Source organism: Amblyomma maculatum, chromosome 2 (assembly GCF_055883805.1).
Source record: "Amblyomma maculatum isolate TAMU_Amacu chromosome 2, ASM5588380v1, whole genome shotgun sequence".
Taxonomy (NCBI): domain Eukaryota; kingdom Metazoa; phylum Arthropoda; class Arachnida; order Ixodida; family Ixodidae; genus Amblyomma; species Amblyomma maculatum.
The window spans coordinates 176,181,318-176,206,161 of record NC_139345.1 but is presented as its reverse complement, the minus strand read 5'-3'; the positions used below and the strand labels follow the sequence as shown (position 1 = coordinate 176,206,161).

The 24,844-nt window shown below is 46.2% G+C and overlaps 1 pseudogene; it reads left to right on the top strand.

Moving 5' to 3' along the window:
* LOC146200493 (4-vinylphenol methyltransferase 2-like) overlaps nucleotides 1-24,182 on the top strand; it is a 93,054-nt pseudogene extending 68,872 nt beyond the window's left edge.
* Nucleotides 24,183-24,844: the final 662 nt, after the last annotated feature.

Genomic DNA, 24,844 nt, shown 5'->3' with positions numbered 1-24,844 from the left:
GTAACGTAGACGATATTTTGCTACTTTTTGAACGTTATTTTAGCTCGAATGGTGTAGTAGATTTTGCATAGGAATTTTTTAAATCCCAGCCCCCAAATATTCAAGACCCTATATATATATATATATATATATATATATATATATATATATATATATATATATATATATATATATATATATATATATATATATACATATATATATCACTCTCTTATTGCACTAAATGACGCCCCCGACAGGCTCTTGCAATAGGGAAGTTCGTAGCACCGACTTGTTGGGCCGGCCGGCTTTTGTATACGGCCGTATTTCGCGCGCAAAATCTACTTCCAGGAAAATAGCTATTTAAGTGTTTCTCATTTTGCGCGTTTTGTACACCGTCCACCTTAATACCCAGTTTTATAGATTTAGCCAACGACAATAAACACATTAGTTTCAAAGGAGATTGTTGGATTTCCGTACCTTAATTTTCGGTCTTAAAAGTGGCGCTATTAATAGTGCTTACGTACTAATAACGTAAAGTTTAGCTTGACCTGCATGAGTTGCAATACCTTAACGCTTCTTAATTTGGAACAAATATTACCTCGCATTATTTACACTGTCTCAGTATTTAATTGCATTCCTGTCACAAAAACGGCCATCCTAGAGATTTTCTTACCTGCAGCAAACTTTGGGCAACTTTTCTACAAACTTATGTAGTTTGAACTGCACAATGATTGTATGCCGCGCCATAATTACCCTTACACAAACGTAGGAGGTTGGTCGTTTAGCTGGCGATTATTTCCAAGATTATCATGGAGAGAACATGGAACTTGCAGAGGAAACGCGGACGTACACCAAGACTTCCATTTACGGTAGTGAGTTGAGCACGTTGTGCAAAGCGAGGTCGAGTTAGCTTCCTGCGTGTAGCGGCACTACTTCGGGCAGCGGCTTCGCTGTGAACGAACTCCAGATCATGCATGGAAGAAGGCAGTGATTTGGTACCAGAACTTGCCGCTTCGACACAAGCGCATTCCCAGTATCCAGGGTGACTGGCACAGCAAGGGCACAACACGATAACTCAATACTCCATGTCAGGTCTGAGAACAATACTATTTTTTCGGCTGAATCAGTCTTGTGGCGATGTGGTATTTAAATTCAAAGACAGATGTTCCGCCTACACTGCTCCCTAGAGTGGGAGTGCAGCAGAGATAACATTTTTGGAGTGTCGATAGCAGAATAACTTGAAAACCATGGGTAACAAAATAGCGTCTGCCGGGCGAACAGTAGTGGCCACCTAGCCGGAGACGTTGGCAGAAAGTTATCCTCTAGAGAAATTGCGGCATGGTGAACGAAAGTGTCCGTTATTGAAGCCCATTGGGTAGTTCACAGCTTTCTTTTCATATGCTAATTAGGATGCGTCAATGGTCACGACGCTGTTTATGTCTTGTTCATGCCGGGCCGATCTGATGCCAAGCGCCGTTGAACATTCTTGATCTACTTTTTAAGGAAATCTTATTCGAAGGGGGAATATATTTGTAATGAGGGAGTAATTACTAATTAGCATCCATCCAAGAAAAGTCCTACGGCTACACAGGGAATTCGCTATACGCGTTCTCAAAATTGTTTATGTGGTGCAGGATTAGTCATTCGTGCACAATCAATTCAATTCAAATTATTTAGTCTCTCTTTTTCCCCAGAAATAAATGCAAGGACATGGACAAACAAATAGTGCTGCTGAGCTCGGTAAAGCCCGGTTATGCAAGCGAAAGTTTTTTTTTTGCGCTTGTTTGCGCTGTCTTACTAAGCCATATCTGCATGAGTGTAAACTCATATAATATCCTGGGTTAAGGGCGGCAACTCGATTAAGCATGATCAGAAACGGTTTGCTATGGTTTAGTTTCTACATGAATAGCGAACATCGAAGAAACGCAGCCGAAGCACTGGTACCAGCACGCGACTCATCAATGGCTGTATGCAAGCATCAAGGACACCACCCAGTCAGAAAAAAGTACAGAAAATTTCTGATGTTACGACAGAATTTCTGTGTGGTTTTTGACGGAAAACTTGTTGTGACAACATTCTGTAGTAATGTCAGGAATTTGTGTAGTTACAACAGAAAAGTGCTACAAAACTACAGACAACAGAAATATATTACAGAAGAACTACATAACTACAGAAAAATCTGATGGTTACGACAGAACTACAGGATATTTTGTCGTATTTTTGACACAATTCTGTAGTTTTTTTTCGACTGGGCATTGCCGTGTCTAGACGACACGAAGGGGTCGAGGGCGTTTTGAAGGGAATGTTCCAGAAGGCGAGTCAGAGGGTCAGTGATGCCGGTGGAGGGATAGGGTAGGCAGAGAACTGGAAGGCTGTGTTTCATTGCGTCAGACAATGTTGTATAATTGTGGAGATAGGTAGCGGTACAAATAAATTTTGCAAAGTGTTTAAAGAAGAAGAAGCAGGTGTGCGAGGCAGAAGAAACGAGGCCGCATAAGAACAGGAAGAATAAGCGAACATCAGCGGCTCTGTGCGCCACACGTACGAATAAAAAGAACCCAGCGCCACCGGCTTTCCACGTCGTACGGATGAAGAAACGTGATGCCGCCTCCTCGTCAGATCCTGAGGCCAAACTGCGGCGCCGATGACCTTGGCTCGACAAGGCCAGTAAAGATTTCTCTTTAAATGTTTGTATAGTGTTACTTGTTCACGTGTGACTAAGATTTAACAGCGTATATTGTGGGGCCAGTTGGTCAGCCATGCAGCTCTGTCCTGTCCTGGTCTCTCTAGTCCTGCCTTAACGATACGTTTCTCGCTGAACTAAGGATTTAGGTGGCGCAAAGTGGGTCCATGTGCGCGATCCAAGCCGCCTCTGCAGCATTTCCAGCCATCGTTATAATTTGACTTAGCCGGTATGTCCAGGAATAAGTTAGGTGCTAGGATAGGCCACATGGTATTCGCTAGCTCATCAAACAGGTATACTGGACGAGCGGCACCTGCTAATTTCTGAGGATAAGGAGGTGGGTAGAGGGTGCTCCACACAAAACTGACTAATTTTTGTTTTAGTTTTAGGTAGTTATTACCCAGACTTATTAAACAAAACATTTTGTGAAGGGCGTGCTCGCATATGAGCCTTTTGATGACATCTAAATTGCTCCCACCACAGCAATGCACACTTCACTTGAAGATATTCCTTTTGCGGTAAGATGTGTTCGGCTATCTGATGCTTGGCTGCAGAGAAAACATTTATTGATGAATTGAAATGATTCCGAACAAAGAAAAAAGTTTTAGATCACTGCGGTAACCCGCATTGGCGAAATACTAAAGCATGCTTATCAATAATTTTTGCCAATTTGCTTATTACTACTTTGTTGTGACTTATTTATCACTAAATTTCTTAACACTGATTTTCTTATCACTAATTTTCTCGTCGCTAATTGCCTCATTCCTGATTTTCTTTTCCCTAATTTTCTCATCAACAATTTTCTTAGCAGTGATTTCCTTCACACTAATATCATAATCACTAAACTTCTTATGACTAATTTCTTTATCACTGATTTCCTTATCACTAATTTTCTTGTCACTAATCTTGTAATCGCTGCTTTTATTTTCACTAATTTCTGCAACACTCAATTTCACCTTTACAGCATACTTGTACGCCACACTATAATTACCTCTATTTTCGGCCTATTTCTGCACCACACTAAATTGTTTCTTATTACGACATAATACTACACAACGCTAGTGGCTTCACGTTACAACTTTCTAGTAGACACCTTTAAGGTTCGCATGCACAGTCATGGCTTCACTTGTTGCGTCATATTTTTTGTTCATGGTTTGGGCTCATCAACATAGCCTATTATTGCTTTCACATTAAAAACTCAAGAAGGATCATGTGCTTCTTGAACTAGAGAAATCACTCATCGAAAAGAATCTAGAAGGGTTCAACTCTGCTGAACCGAATGTAGACCGTTAGCTTGCTTGATATGAGTGAGAAAGCAGGTTTCAAGGTTTATTTTGTTGATTTCTTTCACGTTGTAACGATTACTAATAGCGCTTTGTGTGTGAGACTGCTGCGGTTTCTATGCTGATTGAGAAAATTGTTAGTAGAGGAAAGGAAAGGTGCAGTATCTGTGACACTTCCGGGTGGAAAGCCGAACGCGCCGTAAGGAAAGAGAGAAAGGAACGAGGGACGCAATGACTGGGGAAAGAGAAAGAGATGCCATAGTAGAGGCCTCAGGAATAATTTAGACCACGTGAGGATCTTTAACCTGAACTGACATCACATCTGCACCCACGCTCAAACCCCCGATCACAGCGGCCGGGTTTTGATCGAGAAACGAGAAGGCGTCCTTTTACTCTGTGATATCAGTGCGTGTTTCGACTGGCACAGGGATTGAGTCCTGGGCGTGCGGTGGTGTACGGGACATGTACTGGGATCGACACCCAGCACCTCCACCAAAATATGTCGCGGACAACAGAGCAAGACGTGAACAACAGGGCTAGGAGCAGGCTGTGTTCCGTACACAGCGCGCGAGCCGACTTCAGTGTCCTCTTCTTTCAGGCGCCACCTAAGAACATCAGGAACACCAGGTGGCAATATACACCCCTGTAATAAATCTGTTTAAGCATAATTTGAAGTATAAGCCCCACTCATTCGCCCAGAAAACACTTCATCGAGTCGATGAGCTGTCGCAGTGTAGCCCGGCGAGTGCAGCGCCGATAACGCGCTCCGACTAGCCTTGTTGCTGTTATGGGAAGAACGGAAGCTGCCGCACAACTTATTACATATAAGCTCTCACCGAATATCAGCGATAAGATTTCTCTGGTAGAGTTTATCTGTCAGGCGTCCGACAGAGGAGGAGTGCACTCGGATAGTTGCTGTGCATCCGCTTTATTATTTTCCAGTACGTTCACATATGATCTATAAGACCATGGTTCCGCTTTGCGTGCATATCTGCTGACAATCCGACAAAGTGAAGCGTCTTTTCATATTATATGGAGAGTATATAAAGAGGTTCCGTATAATATGAAAAGACGCTTCATTTTGTCGGATTGTATATAAAGAGGTTGACAGGTTACGGGTCACCGGAGAAGGGGTAGGCAGCGAACGTGGTGGTTAGATGGCATCCTCGAGGCGCTGCAGATGAAGTTATATGATGTTAGGAAGACAGTGAGAGACCGGAAAGCGTGGCGTGATATGGTCCATAGGGTCATGAAGAGTCGAACACGACTGAACGACTGAACTGAACTGATATAAAGAGGTTAGTTATATTAAGCTTATTTCTCTATCAACTCGTTGACAAGGGGACTATTATCCTCTATGCTGAATCATTCTTCTAGGCTTGAATCAGCCAAAGGACCAGGTGGTCCTTTGGCTGATTTAGAGTAAAAGGTTGTGCCAATTCTATACTCGACTGCCTTAGTAAATATTGGCCATGCAGGTAACGGACAAAAACCTCGATTGGTCTGGAATATTAAAATCATTAATGTCCCCCTTTTTTCTGGCTGACGATAATGGTAGCCTCCTTTCAAGAGCAAGGTACGTAAGGGCAGGAGGTATTGCGCATACAGGGTGACCTCTTTTTCGCGGGGCTGTTTCCATGCCAGCTTTGCTTCCTAACCTCGTGAAGTATAAATCAATTCAATACCACAACATTCCGTAGTCATTACTTCGCACATTTTCTCTGACTTTCATCTCCCGCTCGAAGCAAGGTTGAGCGCACTATACGACATCTATTTAATTTTTAATGTCCCCATTCTAGCTCTTCCACGCCAACTTTTGGTTTGTACTTTTGCAGAAGAAGATAATCGTAAACTGTAAACTGTTCCTCTCTCCGGACTTCATGACTGCGCACGTATATTACTCCTTGCCCTTGAGCCCCTCTAGACCATATCCACCCACTGCCTAGTATCCAGCCTGCTTCTTCCCTACCATGACATTAAATTTCTATATGAATACAATATACTATGTTCTCGATTTACTCACTCTGAGCTGCACGTCTTCGTAGAAGCTTATGACTGTTTATCATGTCCAAATGCGGGCGCGTAGGCCTTTAGATTTATGCCCCGTATGAAAATCAATTCAATGCCTTACACACTTTCCTTAATATTACAAAATACGCCTATTTTGCCAGCTAGATCTTTCTTGAGAAATATCCCAAAAATATTTTCGTCTCTTTGTTAAAACGCGATATCATAGTACATGCTCGTCTCTTAGCAAGTCATTTAGCAAAAGCGAATAGTGTAAGAGTGTGGGTGGAACATGTTTGACAGGTACTCTGAGATCATGAAAGTTTACCGGTATTCTTAACAGCAAAGTGGATAACCAAGTTAACCGCACAGTAGCTTAGTGTTGTCTTATCCTTTCTTGCTTCCTCTAGTTTTCTCACTGTTTTTTAGAATTGGTTTTATTTCTAACCAGCGCGCATGGAAACTCAGATTCATTATACCTTAACGCTTTTAACGCTAGAGCAAACAGCGAGACTTGTGGAACTCTCATAATACCACAAATATACTTCCTTGGTTTATAAGCGAAATAGCATAGACATGGTGAAAGTTCTCGAAAAGAAAAGCTTTTCCAATACGGTTTAAAAATAATTTCCGCCGCTTCGTCACTGACGCCACCCACGCAAACTAGCTTACGAAGCGAAATACAATTTATGGGGAACACTTAAGCTCAGTCTGTAAGTGCATGGCGCGATAGCGCTGACTACCCTTCCCCCTCCCCCCCCCCCCCCCCCGTATAAAGTCCCACTTTAACCAGGCCGTATGAAAGTACCAGCGTGTAACGTGAATGCAAGGGTCCTGGAGCGCAGGTCCTGATATCACCCTCCCATATATGAAGGGAGACGACCGAGTTGGCTGCTTCTGTCAAAAGTATTGTGAGGCAGCCTTGTGTCCAGTTAGTGCTCGGCCATTTCATCTGCCAGCTACCGCCTGCCATTGCCATGCTCGTCATTTTTCACTCACAACGCCAACGCTGTCGGACGACCGCCGATGCTGGATATTAGGGGTGAGGAGCCTTTAATGGGGACTGCTTTCGCGCTAAAATGTCGCAGTCATCTTATCTAATAACATGGAGATACGGGTGTTTTCACCTAGAGACCATTCCAGAATATAGCGGTGATTTGTCGACAGGCTGTATAGTTTGTGAAGTTTGTAATGTGTGTAATATGTATTCATACCTACGAGCGAATCTCTGAGCAACTCATATTAGGTCGCGGAAATTATCTGTAAGCATCTAAGCATTTATTTTTGCATTCAGGGCTCATTTAGCAATGGAAGCAGGTTGTTCCCTAGCATATGAAATCTGTAATTGAAACTCTTTTAACTTCATTGTTCTAGCATGTCCAATAGCGCTTGGAATAATGTCAATACCTAAACACTGTTGCCATCACATTTAGTACAGTCATGGCGACAGCACGAAAGCCAGGACCTTATTTCCTGATCCTTCTCACAGATACTTAATAATAGTTTTGACTAGGCGCGCAAGACTGCCTAAGATGAGTTGAAAATATGCCTTTCAGGGTGAATCTATCAACACGTCTCTGATTGTCGGATAAAAATACGCGTTTTTTTTTCTGCAAGTTTTCGAACGTGCCGTGCCAAAGACTCAAGACATCGCGAGTGCCATGGAGCTAAAGTCTTACCTGGAGAATCTTGTCCACTCAGCTGGTTCGGTACTAATCAGCACAGAGATCTGGCAATGGAAATCATCTTTCTTGAACACGGAAAACGTCGTTGGTATGTAAACCTCACTGATTTCTAAAGCCTCCAAGCATGCTTAAAAGTACCTTTGGGAATAGTGTGGCCACAGAAAAAGCGATAAAAAATGTGTAATTGGAGCACGTTAAGTGGGATAGCTCCCGTTAAAGACTTTCGGTCTCTCGTCCTCAAGTTTAGGACAGGCAAACAATACATTGTTTGAGGCGTAATTAAATTAATAATTGCTAATTATTTTCTGATTTTTTACAGTCCCCAGAAGAGCATTGAGTAATGGAGACAAATAATTGGCATATTTAAAAGAGAAACTGTTAATACACGAGATACAAAGCAAAACTGAAAATAAACTATTGCCCATGGCAAATGTTAATGGCGAAAATTATACATATATGCAGGGTACTTAGTAGTGGCATGAAAGAAAGCTATGACCCATACACATCTAAAAAGCATGACCATATTAGAAATGTGAGTAGTTAAAAATGTGATGGCCAAAGAAAAAAAAAACAAATGCACCAACAAAGAAGAAACAAAAATACTCAGTCATACTACAAAAGAAAAATAAAATGACGTTGAGATATGCCTTGAGGGCTGTATAGGTCACAGAGATCAAAAGCGAATTTTGTACAGAACATGCCCCTTAATCTTAGGAGGAGAAAGGACCGAGCGCATACCCTGCATTTGGAAAGTTGATGATATGCATACATCATCATCATCATCATCATAATTTATTTACCCGTAAAACGATTGCTTTAAGGTATTACCCAAGAGAGAGCGGCTATCACGTATTACATTGGTCAGTAATATCAACCAGAAATATAACGTATAAGGTTTATCTTATAACAATAAATAAAAATAAAACCAAAACAATGTCTGAACTTGAAAGACACAGCGGCTCAAGGTTAACTTGGAGAGGGAGAAAATTAAGAAAAGATACGTACAGACACTCAAAAACGCAGAAAAAGAACTGAGTACTTAAAGTGTGGTGTCAGTAACTAGGTACCTAAACGTATGTCGCTCTTTTTGCAGGGAATATGGAATGGGGGAACTCATCCACAATTGGAGGTGGTTGCTGTTCCTCGCCCTACGGGGCTAGGACGGTAGGTCGCTTGCAGAAGGGGGGGGGGGGGGGGGGGGGCTAGCCAGCTACCGAATTTTTATCTGTTGTAGGCGGTCATTGCACCCGCCACCGTTTAGGTGGTGGACGACGGCTGTTTCGGCGCGCGTCTTTCGCTCCCTCTTCTTTTTCTTTCTTCTCTTTTTCTCTTCTGTCCGCACGAGGCAGCGGAGGTGGCTCAGCTACAGAGCCAGTAGCAGGCCCGTGTCTTTTCTTTTCTTTCTTCCTACCGCCAGAACAACATTCCACAATGCAATGGGGCTGAGTAGAAAGATTTGCTAAACGACATGCCCTGCGTAATTGAAGAGTTGAAACGTTGGTGTCATGTGCGAAGCGGCGGGTGAAAACAGACTTTCTTTGCTGCGGAAAGGTGTGGTACAATGTGTGAAAAAAAAAATAAGCTTGTAAAATTGTGCGCCGAAGGCCCAGGGACTGAAGAGCGAGGGATGCCTTCGTAATAGTTATGCTGTGTCGTCTGTCAGACTCCGATGTGAGAAAACAGGCTGCGCGATCTTGGATGGCTTCAGGCTGGTTGATTATATAGTTCTGATGACGATTCCAGATTGCCAAGGCATATTCGAATTTGGAACGGATAACTGTTTCATAGGCGAGTTGGCCTTAGAATGGCGTGAAAAGGCGAGGGATCGTCTTATGAATCCAAGCAAATTGAAAGCATCTGTATAAAGTTTTAGCTCTAACGGATAGATCTTCAAGATGATAAATTTTAACTTCATGATGATAGAGTTTAACTTCATGATGATAGAGTTTAAACGCACATATCTTAAAGGTAACCTGGTACTTTATGAACATATCTTCATGGTCGCCTATCGAGTACTGAAAACAGAAATGAGCGCTTCACAATTTCAGTTTGCTCGAAGGCTGCACGAAGTAACATTTTGAAGCGCTGAAGTGAGAGTAAAACGGCCTTATCAGACGCCTAGCAAGACAACAGAGCGTTAATGCTGTGGAGACGCCGCGGTACTGTACTGCTTATGTTTTACTCGCATTATTTGCCATCAAGCAGAGTGAGAAACAAGAGAGGGAATGGGGAAGAAAGTGATAAAAAAAACAGCGTACACAGGTCTCGCTTAGAAATCCGCGAAATACGCCGATAAAAATATTGCTCAGAGTGTACTTCCTGAGTGCAGAATGATGCTGCTCTCATGTTTGCGTCGAGCCTTACTCATCCTCGTCTCTATTCCGCTATTTTAAAAATGAGCCTTCACATTCGTTATTACGCTCGCCGCACTGTTGTCTTGACATCGTCAGGGGTGGCCAGTGAGGAAAGACTTTGACCGATAGCGATGAGATGGAGTTTATTAATAGTAGCGGGCATAGCGCAGAGCTCCTACCCACGCCACAGATCGTTTCTTTATCCTCCTCTTGTGTAACACTATTTTGACGGTAAAACTGCGTTTCCCTTCTTATACGTCATTTCATTCATCACGTGCAACGCTGTAAAAGGTAGATCTCTTAATGGCGCTCCCTGCATCTGCGGTGAAAATAGTGCGCGCTCGTGATGAGAGGAAATAATAATTGCTTTGCCTGCAAGCTTATTACATTGCATTTGCCATCGACTTGATAAAAAAGAACGTTTTTTTAGGGGAAGGGATCGGAATCGGTGAAGTTGCACGTTTTCTCTGTCGTTTTTGTTCGTGTCGCGTTTTCGCTGTCCGGATACCTCCCAGCTGTGCTGTTCGTGCTGCGCATCTCTTTTTGAGGAAATGGCGTCCAATGCAGTGACCTAGACCACCTCTCAGGAGCGGAGTTTTTTGCGAATATTCCTACTTGGAAAATGCCCAGGCACGCCACTCAAGTTATTGCAAACGTGTATGCTTGGAGTAAAGCCTGTTTCCTGGAGAAATCCTTCCGGGGTATTCTGGGTGTTGTGAGTGAGGCTACGGAAGTGTCTCCGCATACCGTCTCAAAATACGGACCATTGAAGTCTCCGAAAAAAGAAGACTTCCAGACGTGAGGATCTCATGTTCTCAGGTACAGAACTACAGCTTCACGGTGGGTGTCATGCGTCCTAACGTACACGGTATGCACACGAAGAGAGGTACCCGCGCTGGACAGTACTCAAAAGGCTGTCAACGAAGACAACGACCTGCCAAACTTCAAGAAAACCACCTTGCGTAGTTTGGTGAAGGATATTGCGTTCACATTCGAGAAAAGAAAACGCAATATTGTGCTGATTGAGTGCAGTGCTATTACCTCTTGACGTCAGCGGCACCTACGAGTAATTAAGGAATTCCGAAGACAGGGCAGGTAAGAATAATGCTTGGTATTTTTTCTCACACACACGTTTAGACTGGTCCATCAGGCTTGATTTTAACAAGTACAATTCAATAACTTGATTCGTTGATTTGTGAGGCTTAACTTACCAAAACTGACCCAGATTATGAGAGATGCCGTAGTGGATGGCTTCGGAAATTTCGACCACCCGGGGTTCCTTAACGTGTACTGACATCGCACAGCATGCGGGCGACTTGCTTTTCGTCTCCACCAAAAGGCGGCCGCCACGGCTGGGATCCGACCCCGCATCCTTGGGCACAGCAGCCGAGCGCCTTAACCACTGCACAGCCACAATTCAGCAAGAGGCGGTTTGCAGTGGCGAATGGCGGCAGCTATGCGTTTCGGCTCAGGCGATGCACATATCGAGATCCCTCCACCGATACAGCGGTATGATTGCCACTGCACAGGGGTGGCATTATAGGAGGAGCGAAAAGAGCAATTAAGGTATCGGGAGGTCGTGGGAGGCAGCGCGTGGGCCCATAGGAACGTTGCGCGGCGAAGAGATAGCAGCGACTGACTGATGCCACTGATGCCGCTAGCGAGTCAAGTCAACGTGACTCTGCGTTTCGGCTTGGGATGCACGCAACGTGATCCGCTGATGTCGAACCGGCGCTTCAGCAACCGGAGAACACCGTCGCCGCCACGCAGAAAGAGAGGGGTGAGAGGCAGGGTAACAGCAGCGGCGAACGTTGGCGGCAGGAGTGCGCGCAGCAATCGGAGAACACGCGCGGTCGCCGCCACGCAGGAAGAGGGAGGGAGCGGGGAGGGTACACGCAGCGGCGAATAATGGCGACCGGAGCGCGCGCTGCCTAAAGCCCGTGAATAAAAGTTTATTGAGGGGATTTAGCACTGTCCCGGCTGCGGTGCTGGTTACGAGGGACAACAGTGACGTCGATGGCGACGACGCGAAACCCAGAAACAAGAGCCAAAGAATGAGCTTTGCTCTAAAAAAACGTGTATCGAGGCAGATTCCAACTTACGCCCTCTGAGGTTCCCATCCACCACAATGCAACGCCTCAGACTCCTCGCCCACGAAACGAGAAACGAGCATCGATTCATACGCATCCTTTTTTGTCTTGCATACTACTTGCGTAGCTTTCGCTGCATTGCATCTGATGTATGAAACGGATGTAGAAGACGGATATCGAGAATGGCATCGAGGTTGGTGAGAAAGCGGAGCGATGAAAACGAGCACGATCTGTGCGATAGCACTCCCATCGATTCCTTCTTCATTTTCAGCGTCCAGCCAAGGGGTCCATCTTCTTCACAATGCTCCTGCCCCTCACCCTCCCCCGGAGAAAAAGGAGCCATCCTGGCGACTTAAAGGGACGAAGATGAAATGGGGTCGTAGAATGGCTTAAGGCGCTGTACATGTAGAATCTCACGGCCGTGGTATCGGAAATCGGAAGATGGTGTAAGCGGTTCAACAATGTAGTTCACTGGAGAAGTGCGCTCGACGAAATGGTAGAGCACATAGTATTTGGTGGTCAGTTTTGTTGAGAGGGCAGGGCTGCCGTATGAAACCCATAGCCACACAAGTGAGCAGGGCGCGAAGTGTGGTGCATTTTTCTGATTGGTGTCATGGCGATGTTTTTGGTGTCATTGAAAGTCGGTCGTAAAACCGGGAAGTCCGGCGGCATTCTTCGGCGTTCTGTGCAGCTTCGGTAACTGCGGTACATTCAGATGCATGAGGGTTATAGGGGAGCAAAGTATTAAGGGGGCCAGATGGATGCCGACTATAAAGCAAAACGAACGGAGAGAACCCCGTGCTGGGTTGCGTAGCAATGTTGCACGCGTAGGTGATATTGTTCTTGTTCGTGTGGTTGGATCCGACGTACTTCCCGAGCATGTCATCGAGGGTGCGATTAAATTGTTCAGTAAGGCCGTATCTTTGCAGGTGGTAGGCAGGGTACGTCCGGTGAAAGATTTTGCTCTAACGAGTAGGGCTTGAACGACGTCAGATAAGGAAGCACGGCCTCTGTCGTTCAGCAATTCACAAGGAGCATCGTGACGGAGAAAGAAATTCTTCAATAAGCAACCGGCCACATCTCGGGCTGTTGCAGCTGGGAGCCCGGTGGTTTCTGCATATTGCGCCATGTGGTCGACGGCGACAATGACCCAGCGATTGCCATCAGCTGTGTACGGAAGAGGGCCATAGAGGTCAATGCCAATGCGGTCGAAGGGTCGAAACGGACATATGACAGGCTGTAACTCACCAGCCTAACAATGAGAGGCAGTTTTGCGGCGTTGGCAAGCCAGGCACAATCGAACGTACTTAAGAACCGAGTTGTACATACCGCGCTAATAGTAGCGAAGGCGGAATCGGCTTTGAAGGCTGTACATATTTGAGTCCGTAAATGGTGCGGAATCACGAGGAGCCTTTTCTGTCCAATTTAATTGTAGTTACGCCGGTAAAAGAGGTTATCCCGAATCTCATAGTGGGAAGCTTGACGGTGAATAGCTCGTGAAGGGATAATCTTCGAACGGTCCCAGAGGTAGTCGATAAGAGATGCGATCCATGGGTTATTTTGTTGTTCGGCGGGCATGTCACTGACGTCGAGCGAAGACACCAAGGAGTCCAAGACGGCGAGGCTGGCAAGGTCGGCTGGGAGCGGTGAGCGATCGAGACAAAGCGACGGCGTTTTGATACTTTCGACCAAACCGGTAAATGACACGGAGGCAAAGCATCGGCGTCTTTATGCTTTCGACCTGATCGGTAAATGACACATATTCTTGGGGACGAAGAGGCCACCATGCCAAGCGACTGCAGGAGTCTTTGAGCGATGAAAGCCAGCAGAAGACATTATTGCCAGTGACTACATCAAAAGGAAGGCCGTAAAAGTAAAGGCGACACTTTATGAGTACCCAGAGAATGGCCAAGCACTCCCTTTCCGTTACTGAGTAGTTCGCTTCGGCTTTCGTGAGAGTACGGTTGGCGTAAGCGACTACGTATTCACCGAAGCCAGAGGTGCGCTGAGCAAGCAGAGCGCCGAGGCTGACGCCACTGGCTTCTGCGTGCACTTCGGTGGGTGTCTGTGGGTCAAAATGGCGCAGGATGAGGGGGGGGGGGGCTGTGAGGAGGCGGCACGAGGTATTGTAGGCGTCGTCGCATCCGGAGACCACAGCGACAAATCTGAGTCAGCGGGGCGACAAGGAAAGCAAAGCTCCGTATAAAACGTCCGAAGTATGAGCATAGGCCCAAGGAGCTCCTTAGGTGCTTCATGGTAGTAAGTTTTGAGAATGCAGTCACAACTCGAAGTTTGGCGGGATTAGGGCGGATACCTTCCTTGGACACAACGTGGCCTAAAATAGTCAGTTCATGAGCAGCGAAACGACAATCTTCAAGCTGAGGTGCAGACCGGCGTTCGCTAGACATGTCAAGACCTACTTAAGGTGAGAGAGGTGGGTCGCAAAGTCAGGCTTGAAAACGATGTCGTCAAGGTAACAGAGGCACGTCTTCTAGTTCAGGCCACGCAAAATTATATTCATAATAAGCTGGAATGTAGCAGGAGCATTGCGGAGACTGAACGGCATGACGGTAAATTCAAAGAGGCCATCGGGGATGAAAAACGCGGTTTTATGCGATCTTCCGCAGCCATGGGCACCTGCCAGTAACCGGATCGTAAATCAAGGGAAGAAAAAAGTTCAGCACCTTGTAAGCAGTCCAATGCATCATCTATACGCGGAAGAGGGTAGACGTCTTTCCTCGTGATTTTGTTTAGGCGACGGTAGTCAACGCAGAAGCGAATAGAACCGTCTTTCTTCCGCACTAGGACAACAGGGGAGGACCAGAAGGCTCAATCACTCAATTCTGTAACTGTTTGAACTTTGCCTTCAATAACTCGGCGCTCAGTGGCCGACACTCGATAGGGGCGCTGCCGTAGAGGAGCATGGGAACCGGTGTCAATGTGGTGGGCAACAGTTGATGTGCGGCTCAAAGCAAGCTGGTGAGAGTCGAATGAAGAACGGAACTGATGAAGCGGCGCGAGAAGTTTAGAGCGTTGAGGCCCAGGAAGATTGGCATCGATGGAGCGGAGGAAATCGTCGGCAGACGACTGATCCAGCGCAAAAACAAATGGGGTGAGGGCAGCCAAGTTAGCAGGCTGCGAAGCGGTTGTTGCGTCACCGGGGAGAATGGAATTATTGAGCTGGATTGTGCCGGGGCATTCACCGCGACGCAAGGACGCGTGAAATGAGAATGGATTAGAAATCCAAAGCGCTGTGAGGCCAGCTGATATAGACAGTACGGCGTAAGCCACAGAAAGAAGCAGTTTAGAAAGATGGGTGATGGTGTGAAAAGGACATCAGTACTGCATGAAAAAGCATACGCAGTGGGCACAAGAACGAAAGAGCAAGCAGAGAGGTCAATATCTTTGGCAACGACGACTTTGGGAAAATGAACGTGCGGCGACGGCTCGTCAAGCGCAAAAACCTTAACTTCGGCACGAGCACTGTTGATCACTGCATTATGACGTGATAGAAAATCCCACCCCAAGAAAGATCATGAGAGCAGAAAGGCAAAACGACGAACTCTAATGCGTACACAACTTCCTGAATAATGGTTGGTGCTGTGCACACCGCTATAGGCTCTACAGGCTGGGCACTTGCCGTACATAGCGAGAATTCAGAAATAGACGTCGTCAGTTTGCGCAATGAACGGCAGACTTGCAGCCATGGCAGAAACAGCAGCGCCGGTGTCGACCCAAGCCATTACTGCAACGCCTTCAACAGAAACGTAGATTTGCGGGAGATACGCGAGGCCTTTGAAAGTTCACTTGTTGCGCAGTTCTCGCCTCAGAAACTGTGACATTCAATTTTCCTCTTGATTAAGATTGGGACACCGTCGCAGAGGAGACAGGGCGCGGCGACGCGGCGAGATTGTACGGCGAGGAGGAAAGGCGGTACGGTCATTCGCGACGGCTTTTTGAAACGCCACTTACGTCACGCTCCCCAACAAGTTAAACTCCTGGCTTACCAATCGCTAATCAGACCGAAACTAGAATATGCATCCCCCATATGGAATCCACATCAAATATACCTCATAAATGCCCTTGAATCCATCCAGAACCGTGCCACTAGATTCATCCACAATACCTATTCATACGAAGTCAGCGTGTCGTCTTTAAAAGCAGAATCCGCCTTATCAACCCTTGTTATTCGTCGCCGCATTGCCAGCCTAAACCTGTTTCATAAGTTGTTTTACAGCACCCACGGTTACGCAGGCTATGTCACATCACCAGCTCGCATATCGCATCGCACTGGTCACATTCTTCAAGTTGCCCGGCCTCGGACCCATACGACCACGTTCGCTGCCTCCTTCTTCCCCCGAGCAGCATTAGATTGGAACGGCCTTTCCCACAGCATCGCCGCTATCCCCTGCCCATCCAACTTTTCCAATGCACTAACAGATCATATTGTATGTTGAACCCACATGGCAACCATTGTACTTATTTTTTTTGTATAATCCACCCCTTATGTAATACCCCCACGGGGGTCCTTAAGGTAATAAACTGAACTGAACTGAACGAACGAAACTATCAGATGGATCGGCGGCTGCGTGCTGATTCCGGGGCGGCTGCCAGGAAGCTGACATTCGCCGCGGCGGAAAATCGTCTGGAGCGCGATTTCTGCAGTACCGGGCATATTGCCCGGTACTGCAATGCCAGAAAATCCACAGGAATAACAGATGGGACAGTTATCGTTCGCCAAGGATTGCGGAGATGCGGACAAGGTGGAGCGAAGGGCTATGGCGCTTGAAGAAATTCCTGTGCAGGCTCTGGAGGCGTAGCGTACACCAAAGGGTAGGTAGGTGGCCGTGGTCGGGCAGCTACGGCAGCGCAAGCCAGCGGTGCGACAGGAGTGGTGGCGCACGCCATTGATGGAGCGACAGGGACGTCAGTGTATGCAAGGGGCTGAACGACTGGTGCGGGTGTAGGCATGGGCACTGGCGGAGGGAGAGGGCGGAAGGGCCTCCGTCACGCGGTTGCAATGACCTGTCGAAGGGGGGCCAGATTTCGGGACAGCTCGTAGTCGGTGGGCAGCAGTGATATTTGGCGAGAAACTTCCTCCCGGATGAAGTCTTTGAGCTGCTTCAGTAGCGAGAAGCTCTCACATGTGCGGAGAGACCAGAAAGTGATTAGACAGGCGCGGGAGGCTGTCGAGTGAGAAGGCGCTGCTTGCGCAACTCATCGTAGCTCTGGCAAGTACTTACACCTTGAGCAACAGTAGTCAAATCCCGGGATGTTAATATTTGAAAGGCGTCATGTTTGATGCCCTTCAGGATGTGCTTTATCTTGTATGTCTCGGACATCTGTGAGTGGACGCGAATGCACACGAGGAGCACATCTTCACTGTAACTAGTAAATGTCTCGCCGAGCCGCTGTGATCGATCGTGCAGGCGTTGTTCGGCGCGGAGCTTGCGTACAGCAGGACGGCCAAACACGGTTGCAAGATTAGCCTTGAATGATTCCCAAGTCGTGATATCGGCTTCGTGGTTACGATACCACAAGTTGGCAACACCGGTCAAATAAAAGATGACGTTCGTTAACTGCGTGGCGTCGTCCCATTTATGGTACGAACTCACTCGCTCGTATGAAGCAAGCCAGTCGTCACAGTCAGTGTCGTCAGTCCCATTGAAGAACGCAGGGTCTCGCTGGCGCAAGGAGCCAGCGAAGACGACCGCTGGGGTCACCGGGGCGGCCGGTGGGTGTTCGTCTTCAGCCATGCGAGGTTGCTGGAACGTGCGGGTGCGAGGCTCCAGCCTGAAGCAAGAATATCAGGCCGCACCTCCACTAAATGTAGAAGACGAACATCGAGGGCGGCGTGGAGGTAGGCGAAGAAGCGTAGGGATCACGACGATACGATTTGCTCAATAGCGCTTCCACCGAATGCTTCTTTCTCAGCGTCCAGCGAAGGCGTCCATCTACTTCTTCCCACGGAGTATAGAGAGCTCCCATGCTTGCATCCCTGATCTCAGCTAAGGTGATTCGCCGAACATCTTTCTGTTGTATCATCGCAGTTCACTGCGGCCGTTGCAAGGACTTCTGTTCACGCTTCAGCCCAGCGCGCATAATAAACAAAACCTGATATGACCGGCTTGCTGGCGTTCAAAAGTAAGAACAGCTATATGTGAGCTCAGCATATGTTATTTGTATCGAAGAAAAAAACATCGTGCTTCTTTATTCGTTCTTAGACGCCCGCATTACCCCTTTAACTTCTTTGTTGTCGCTTGATGCGCATATATTTGGTTGTTTACGTTTCACGAATGGGTCTTGGTTGCGCTGCATATTGGGACCTACCTTTCGCAGATATTAGCTGCTGGGCACATGCCAAAGTTTTATCTGTCGGATGGAACGCCACTGAAAGGCTATATTTTTGTGCCCTCTAAAAAGTGCCGCCAGTTGACGGACGGAATCAATGATGGCCGTAATTACCCTTCCTATGCGTTCTAGCTAGTTTAAACAGAAGATAATTTCACCTGAGGTGTCATTATTTAGAAGGCGGCCTCGCGTGGTAGCTATGGTTGCTGCACCCTACCACCCGGTTGTATGCACGATGTTTCTAGAGCCACAAGTTCTGTAGCTCAAGGTAAACTCGTGAAATCAGATTTTGTTTGGTGTGTGGCTACTCGATTTGCAGATCGGAACGCTAGAGTACGCCATAATATATATTTAATTTCTATCTCCGGTACGTGGAAGCTGGAGACTGTAAGGAAACAAATAATTCGCGTCTCGTTGCTTGATGCTGTGTAAAGGAGCCAAACACGCGGCGTGGAGACGGACGTACGCACGCGGGGAACAATACGCAACAACAACCTACTACCGTCCCACCGACTAAGTGGTGGCACTGCGGACAGCAGGGGCGCTCGAACGAAGAGAAGAGCAAACAATACCAAATGGTCGATCGCATTGAATGCACGGAGCAGTGGGTCGAGCTTCATAAACCTGATTGTGGTAGCGAACGTAAGAAAGTAATACAATTCCAATCAGGAAGAGTGTCAGGCAAATAGTACTATTCACAGCTTTCATAGACGAGGTGTTCAAAGAACTGGATTAGGAACGGTTAGCATTCAGGGTTGATGAAGAATAGCACAGTAATCTGAGGTTCACCGATTACATTGCCTTGTTGACCGAGTAGATCAGATAATGAATACAGAGGTTGACTGATGAGACAGAAGGGTAAATCCTAAATAATAATATACAGAGGACTAATGTACTTTCCAGCAGCCTCGAGAAGGAGCGGTAGTTTCCGATAGGTACTGTCCAACAGGTTCAGGAATGAACAGCAGATAGCGAGGGCTGGATGCGGTTAGGGAATCTGCATAAGAAAGGTAGGTTAATAGGCGCGGTCTTGTTTCACGAAACCGAAATAACTATAAGAAATATTCATTGCGCTGGAGCCCATTCGGCAGTTACTATCATATTATGAAAGGCAAGTAACCAATACCATAAAGAAGAAATTATATAACTGTATCTTACCGGCACTCACCGAGAGGGCAGAAACTTTGGGGCTAATGAAAAAGATTCATCTTAGATTGAGGACCACGCACTGAGATATTGGAAGAAAACTGGTAACGTCAACATTGAGAGACGGCAAGTGCGCCGAAGCGCCGTATAGGTCAGGGAAGGAGCGCGAGTTAATGACACTGTGACAGAAATCAAGAATTATAGATAAACATGGACAGCACATGAATGCGAGGCAAGATAATCGATAGTCCTTAAGGGTGAAACACTGGATTCCAAGGCAGGCGGCAGAAAGTTAGGTGAACGGTTGAAATGAGGAAGTTGAAGAAGTTTGCGGGAATTAAATGAAATGCAGCTGACATTGGATTAGTTGGAGGGATACAGGAGAGATGTTTGCCCTGCAGTGGAAACAGTCTTTATGATGACTGGCAATGTTTATAAGAAACAAATATTGGGGTCCGTATCTAACTTTTGATGGCGTTGCCTGCAACCATGCGCCTTTGTTCCTATAATATCAACATTCTAAGCATTTATAGCTTAGACAATCTGGTTTGAAAGTCGCCAGGAGTAATATATGGCGAAACAAAAAAGTATGCGCTGTATCAGCGAAGACTGCCTTATTTTTTTGTGGCAGAAGGTGCGATCTTTTGTAGACAGTACAATGGAAAGAGTACGCCATTGCTGAGCGCAGTTAACTTGAAATTGGACTAGAGGGCACATAGTCGAGGCGTTGGACAGCGACCAATATTTAGTCAGCACATCTACTGCCGATGTACATTTTTAAAGACTCTATTTTTTTTTTTTTTACCATGAAGACAGAAGGGTTCTTCTTATCCAATTTATACAGCGCAAGTTACAACTTCCGAGTGCTTAAGTATAGGTTTTCTTCCCCGTGAGTGAAGCAGTGGCCTGAGAAATCGATGCTGCCTTACAAAAAAGAGCGGCAGCTGGTCGGAGCCAAAGTCATGCTCCGATGCGCCCCATATGACAACCAGAGCTTGCTGAAGTCGTAGCGAACGCTCTTTTAGTCGCAGAAGATGTGCCAAAACACCCGTCTGCTCTAAAGTAACAATTTGACAATGAGCGCTAGCGTCATTATCGTTCCGTCGTCTCTCCTAGGTTTTTATGAAATCATATGATCTGGTCACTGTTGTGTCAACTTTCGTTATCGTGTTCATAAGTAATTTATGAGATGTCTTGCTACGGCATAAGATGATGTTTGGGCAAGAAAGCGTCTAAGGAAAGTCGCCACAAAAACGGCGGTAAAAGTATTTCAGTTTAAAAAGATATGATCGTTGTCTTCCTGTAAGGAAAGCAGGTGGCGCGTACCAAAATAAAAACAGTGCTGCAATTTTACACCGACGCCAATTAGTGTTTTAATGAGTGTCAGTATAGGCGGTTGCTGGTTTTTGCAATAGCAAATAAAGACACATCGTCGAAGCCCTCAGAAAATAAGGCAGACTAAATTGCCGTCGCACAATTACGCATGACTTACCCATTATCAAGGCATTCTCGTTTGTGCATTGAATGCGTGTTTGTACTTCCTAACATTCTCGGTGACAAATGAAATCTAAACGGCGAGGGAGAGCAATTTCAGCAAAATTCCAAACATCTCTTGATGATACGTGATGTGCACGGACGTGAACCTTAGGAATGGTGATGGGCAAAATCATTTGCGCCCCTTTCACAGTAAGAGTAGACTGGTCGGAAAAATGCTTTATTTATAAGGTCCGAAGACAGCTCCACCACGCATGCAAAAAACACCTCAATATGAAGCCGTTGTTTCAAGCTTTTGCATACGTTGTCGACTGCCCAATATCATTGAAAACAAGAAGCTCTAGGATGAGATTGAGTTCACGTACATTTTCGAAAAAGTGCTTTGTTGCGCTAATCTCTGCTCACCATTTTTAATTCCCCCCTTTTCCACAGAGATGTTCCTGATGACGAATCCAGTGCTGCCGATTCTGCCCGACGAAGAGAAAGAAGCATTCATAGCGGATGCTAGGAAACACGTGCCAGTTTGGCGCTCTATGTTCCACGAGAACAACCCGCTAGCTTATGCCCCCATCATTGTGCACGCTGTAAACATTGATCGTTACATTGTCCAACTGCGCTCAGGGCTGTCTGTTCACGATTACTTTTTGCACAGATTTCCTTCCACGTTCTACGTGTTGGCTACATTGAGTACGTTATCTCCTAAGTTTAAATGGAGCGGACAATTTGGTGTTCGATCGTAGTGAACGTTTTCAACCCCTTGTCACATAAGAGGCTCCGGCATAGTTTGGTTTGTTGGCTGCACTGTGGCCGCTTTATGTTGAGTGCAAATAAAATATAACAATTCATGAAGAAAGAGTAATTGGTGTACATTTTTAATAATTTACAGTATAGCTTTTTATACGTTTTTCTTTCGTTGAAATTATCAATTCAGCCAATAAATGTGTACTAAGGCTGTCCCAGGTTACGAGGGTTAATGTGACTCCGAGGCGTCCGAGTCAAATCAACGTACACATAAGCACCCTTCCACACTGACCTCTTCCTGCAGCATGACCAATTGAAACTGTACTGTGCCGTTGTTTTGAAAGATACGCAATTTAATCAAATTTGTGGTTCTGGTAAACGCACCGAAGAGGAAACAGCGCCGCCATCTTCTACCTTACAGCTGTCAAGGTACGTACTGAAGATATTTCCGCTGTCGTACAGATGACGACATTAGCAAACAAGATTTTAGAACGGACGATTACTTGGTTTGATCTGTTTTGCAATGAGTTCTAAAATCATCTTCCTACGAGGCGGCATATCCTCTCGGGAGCTGGTTGCCTAAGAATACAGACTAAGAACGATGGGGTCGATGTTTCAGAAACGGCTTCCTGAGTTGCGGAAAGTAACACGCGTTTTATCGGTTCACCAAACAGTCCATTTCATTCAACTTAAAACCTGCGGTTAACATATGCCAAACAATGCGGCATTCTGCTCTATGGGTACATACTCGAATATTAGATACCGGATACCGTTCCAGATTTTAAGAAACTAATCGCCGAGTCGGTCAGTGTGACCTTTCCATTACTGCTGAGCAGAGAATAGCTAGAACACTGCTACTTATATGGTGTCCCGTGAAGGCGACGGGGTAAGGAGGTTAGTTGTTCTTTTGTATGATCGGCACCAAAAACTCAGGCCCGCCGCCACTGAGCGCCACCGTTGATTCTACGTCTGTTTATTGTGGGAATATCATGTTTCTTCTTTCGTGCTTTATTTGCGTCCTGTCCTGATACAGGGGTGACATATGAGGAAGTGTTCTGCACCGTTTTGTAAAGCAATTTATTCCTTTTCAAGCTAGCAATTGACACCAGGCTTGAGGCATAGAAAGATCTATCCAGTGAAAATACGGCATGCTGCAGCAGACACAACACGTGTGGGAAAAATGTTCTGTTCCCCTTCCATTCTCACGACATTATCCTCCGGATTGTGTAACCACGTCCTTGTGTCATATAGGAGGAAACCCGGCCAGAAAAAAGATCCTGCGCCCAGTTTTTGATGGAGAGCAGGGTTCCGTCTCGAGGAGAGCCGAGTCCCCAGAAAAACGTGAATCGGATAGGAAGACCTGTGGCAATACCTGTGTGCTCTCCGAAATGTGCCAGCAATTCCGGGCCGGCAGTACATCATATGGGGGAGCAGTAGAATACTCGTAACAAGCCTTTAAGATGATAAACGTAAACTGCACCTCTGAATCACTTTGGGTTGAATTAATTATTCAAATCGGCCTAACTTGTATGTTCTCGCTAGAGCCGTCGTGGCTATGCATCCAATCGAGGCCGAATGGATTAAAGGCGCTCTGATTATTGACGCGCATATATACTGCCCAACAGTAACAGAAGTTGCTCTCTATTCGAGATGAGGTCAGTGCATGTCAAATGTCAGATGGCATTTCAAGGCTACATTTTGGACCGACAGTTGACTGCAAGGATATAGGTATCATCCCTTCTGTCTCGATATCTGAAGTGGAAAACGCGGTGAGATCTCTTGACAATCTAATCGTTTTCTGCGGCGAGAGCTGCGGACTGAGTATAAAGATTTTCCTAAGTTAACCGATTAACGCAAGCAAAATATCCAAGTAGAAGAGATCAGGACAAATGCTACACTATAATCTGCTTTATTTTTGGCAACAAAGCTTATACAGATCTCAGGCTACACTTGTGCAAGTAAGGCATAAAAAGGTACATGATCCGGCCCAAGTTAAACACGTCGCGAGTCCAGGAAAGTATACATGGCATCGTACAGACAAATGAAATGGTCACTAATGCAGTGTCACTAATGCGCCTATTGAGGTGGTCCAGGTGCAGAGGCCTCCGTTTTGCGGCAAACAATCCGGGTGACGGCATTGGTGGAGCAAAAGCTGTCGTAATTTGTGGCTGCTGCATATTACACGAAGATGTCGAAAATTTGAAAATACGCGCCGGCTCTTAACTTGCTCGAAGAGACAGTACTTTTTGATGAGGACATCCACGGTATCAGAACCTTTGCAGAGGAGAAAATGAGAAGCATTGTCTGAAATCCCTTTTAGTGCGTGGCCCACCTTTGCAGATTCTGACGTGGTGGTGTCATCCTGATGACATAAGGCTAGCATGCCGTGAATGTAGGTGACGTAGCTTTCAGTGGAGGACTGTGCACGCGACTGAAGATGTACTTGGGCTGGTCGAGTTTAAGGGCATCTGGTGGTCCGATGAGAGCGCGAAGCTTTTCTTTGAAGATGTCCCAACACGTTAAGTCGTCCTCGTGAGTGTCATACCATTGCCTCGTTGTGCCAGACAAATAAAAATTGACCTTTGCATGAATTACCTGTGGGGTCCTACCTATTATGGTTGCTGACACGCTCGTACATCGTGATCCATTTGTCGACGTTGTCACCTGAGGCACAGAAAAATGTGTAGGTGTCATGGGTATGAGCCATGACCATGAATGTAGGGGCAGTGGGACTTGGCAAGCCGCCGGGTTGAGTCTGTGGCCGTATCGGTGTAGCGACCGCTGCAAAGCTCCGTGGTGCAATAGGCCAGGACACGGAGGATGGGAAAGTCCGCACCTCAACTAAGACATGCAGGAGATGTTCACACCACGTAAAACACACTCACACCGAGCGAGACACAAAAACCGGGCGTACCGGACGTCAAAACACAGACCGCTGCGAAAGACTCGGGCCCCGAGCATGCGACAAACGCACACACGCTTGGTCTGCTTCATCTTCGACGCGTCGAACCGTACCAATATTGTTACG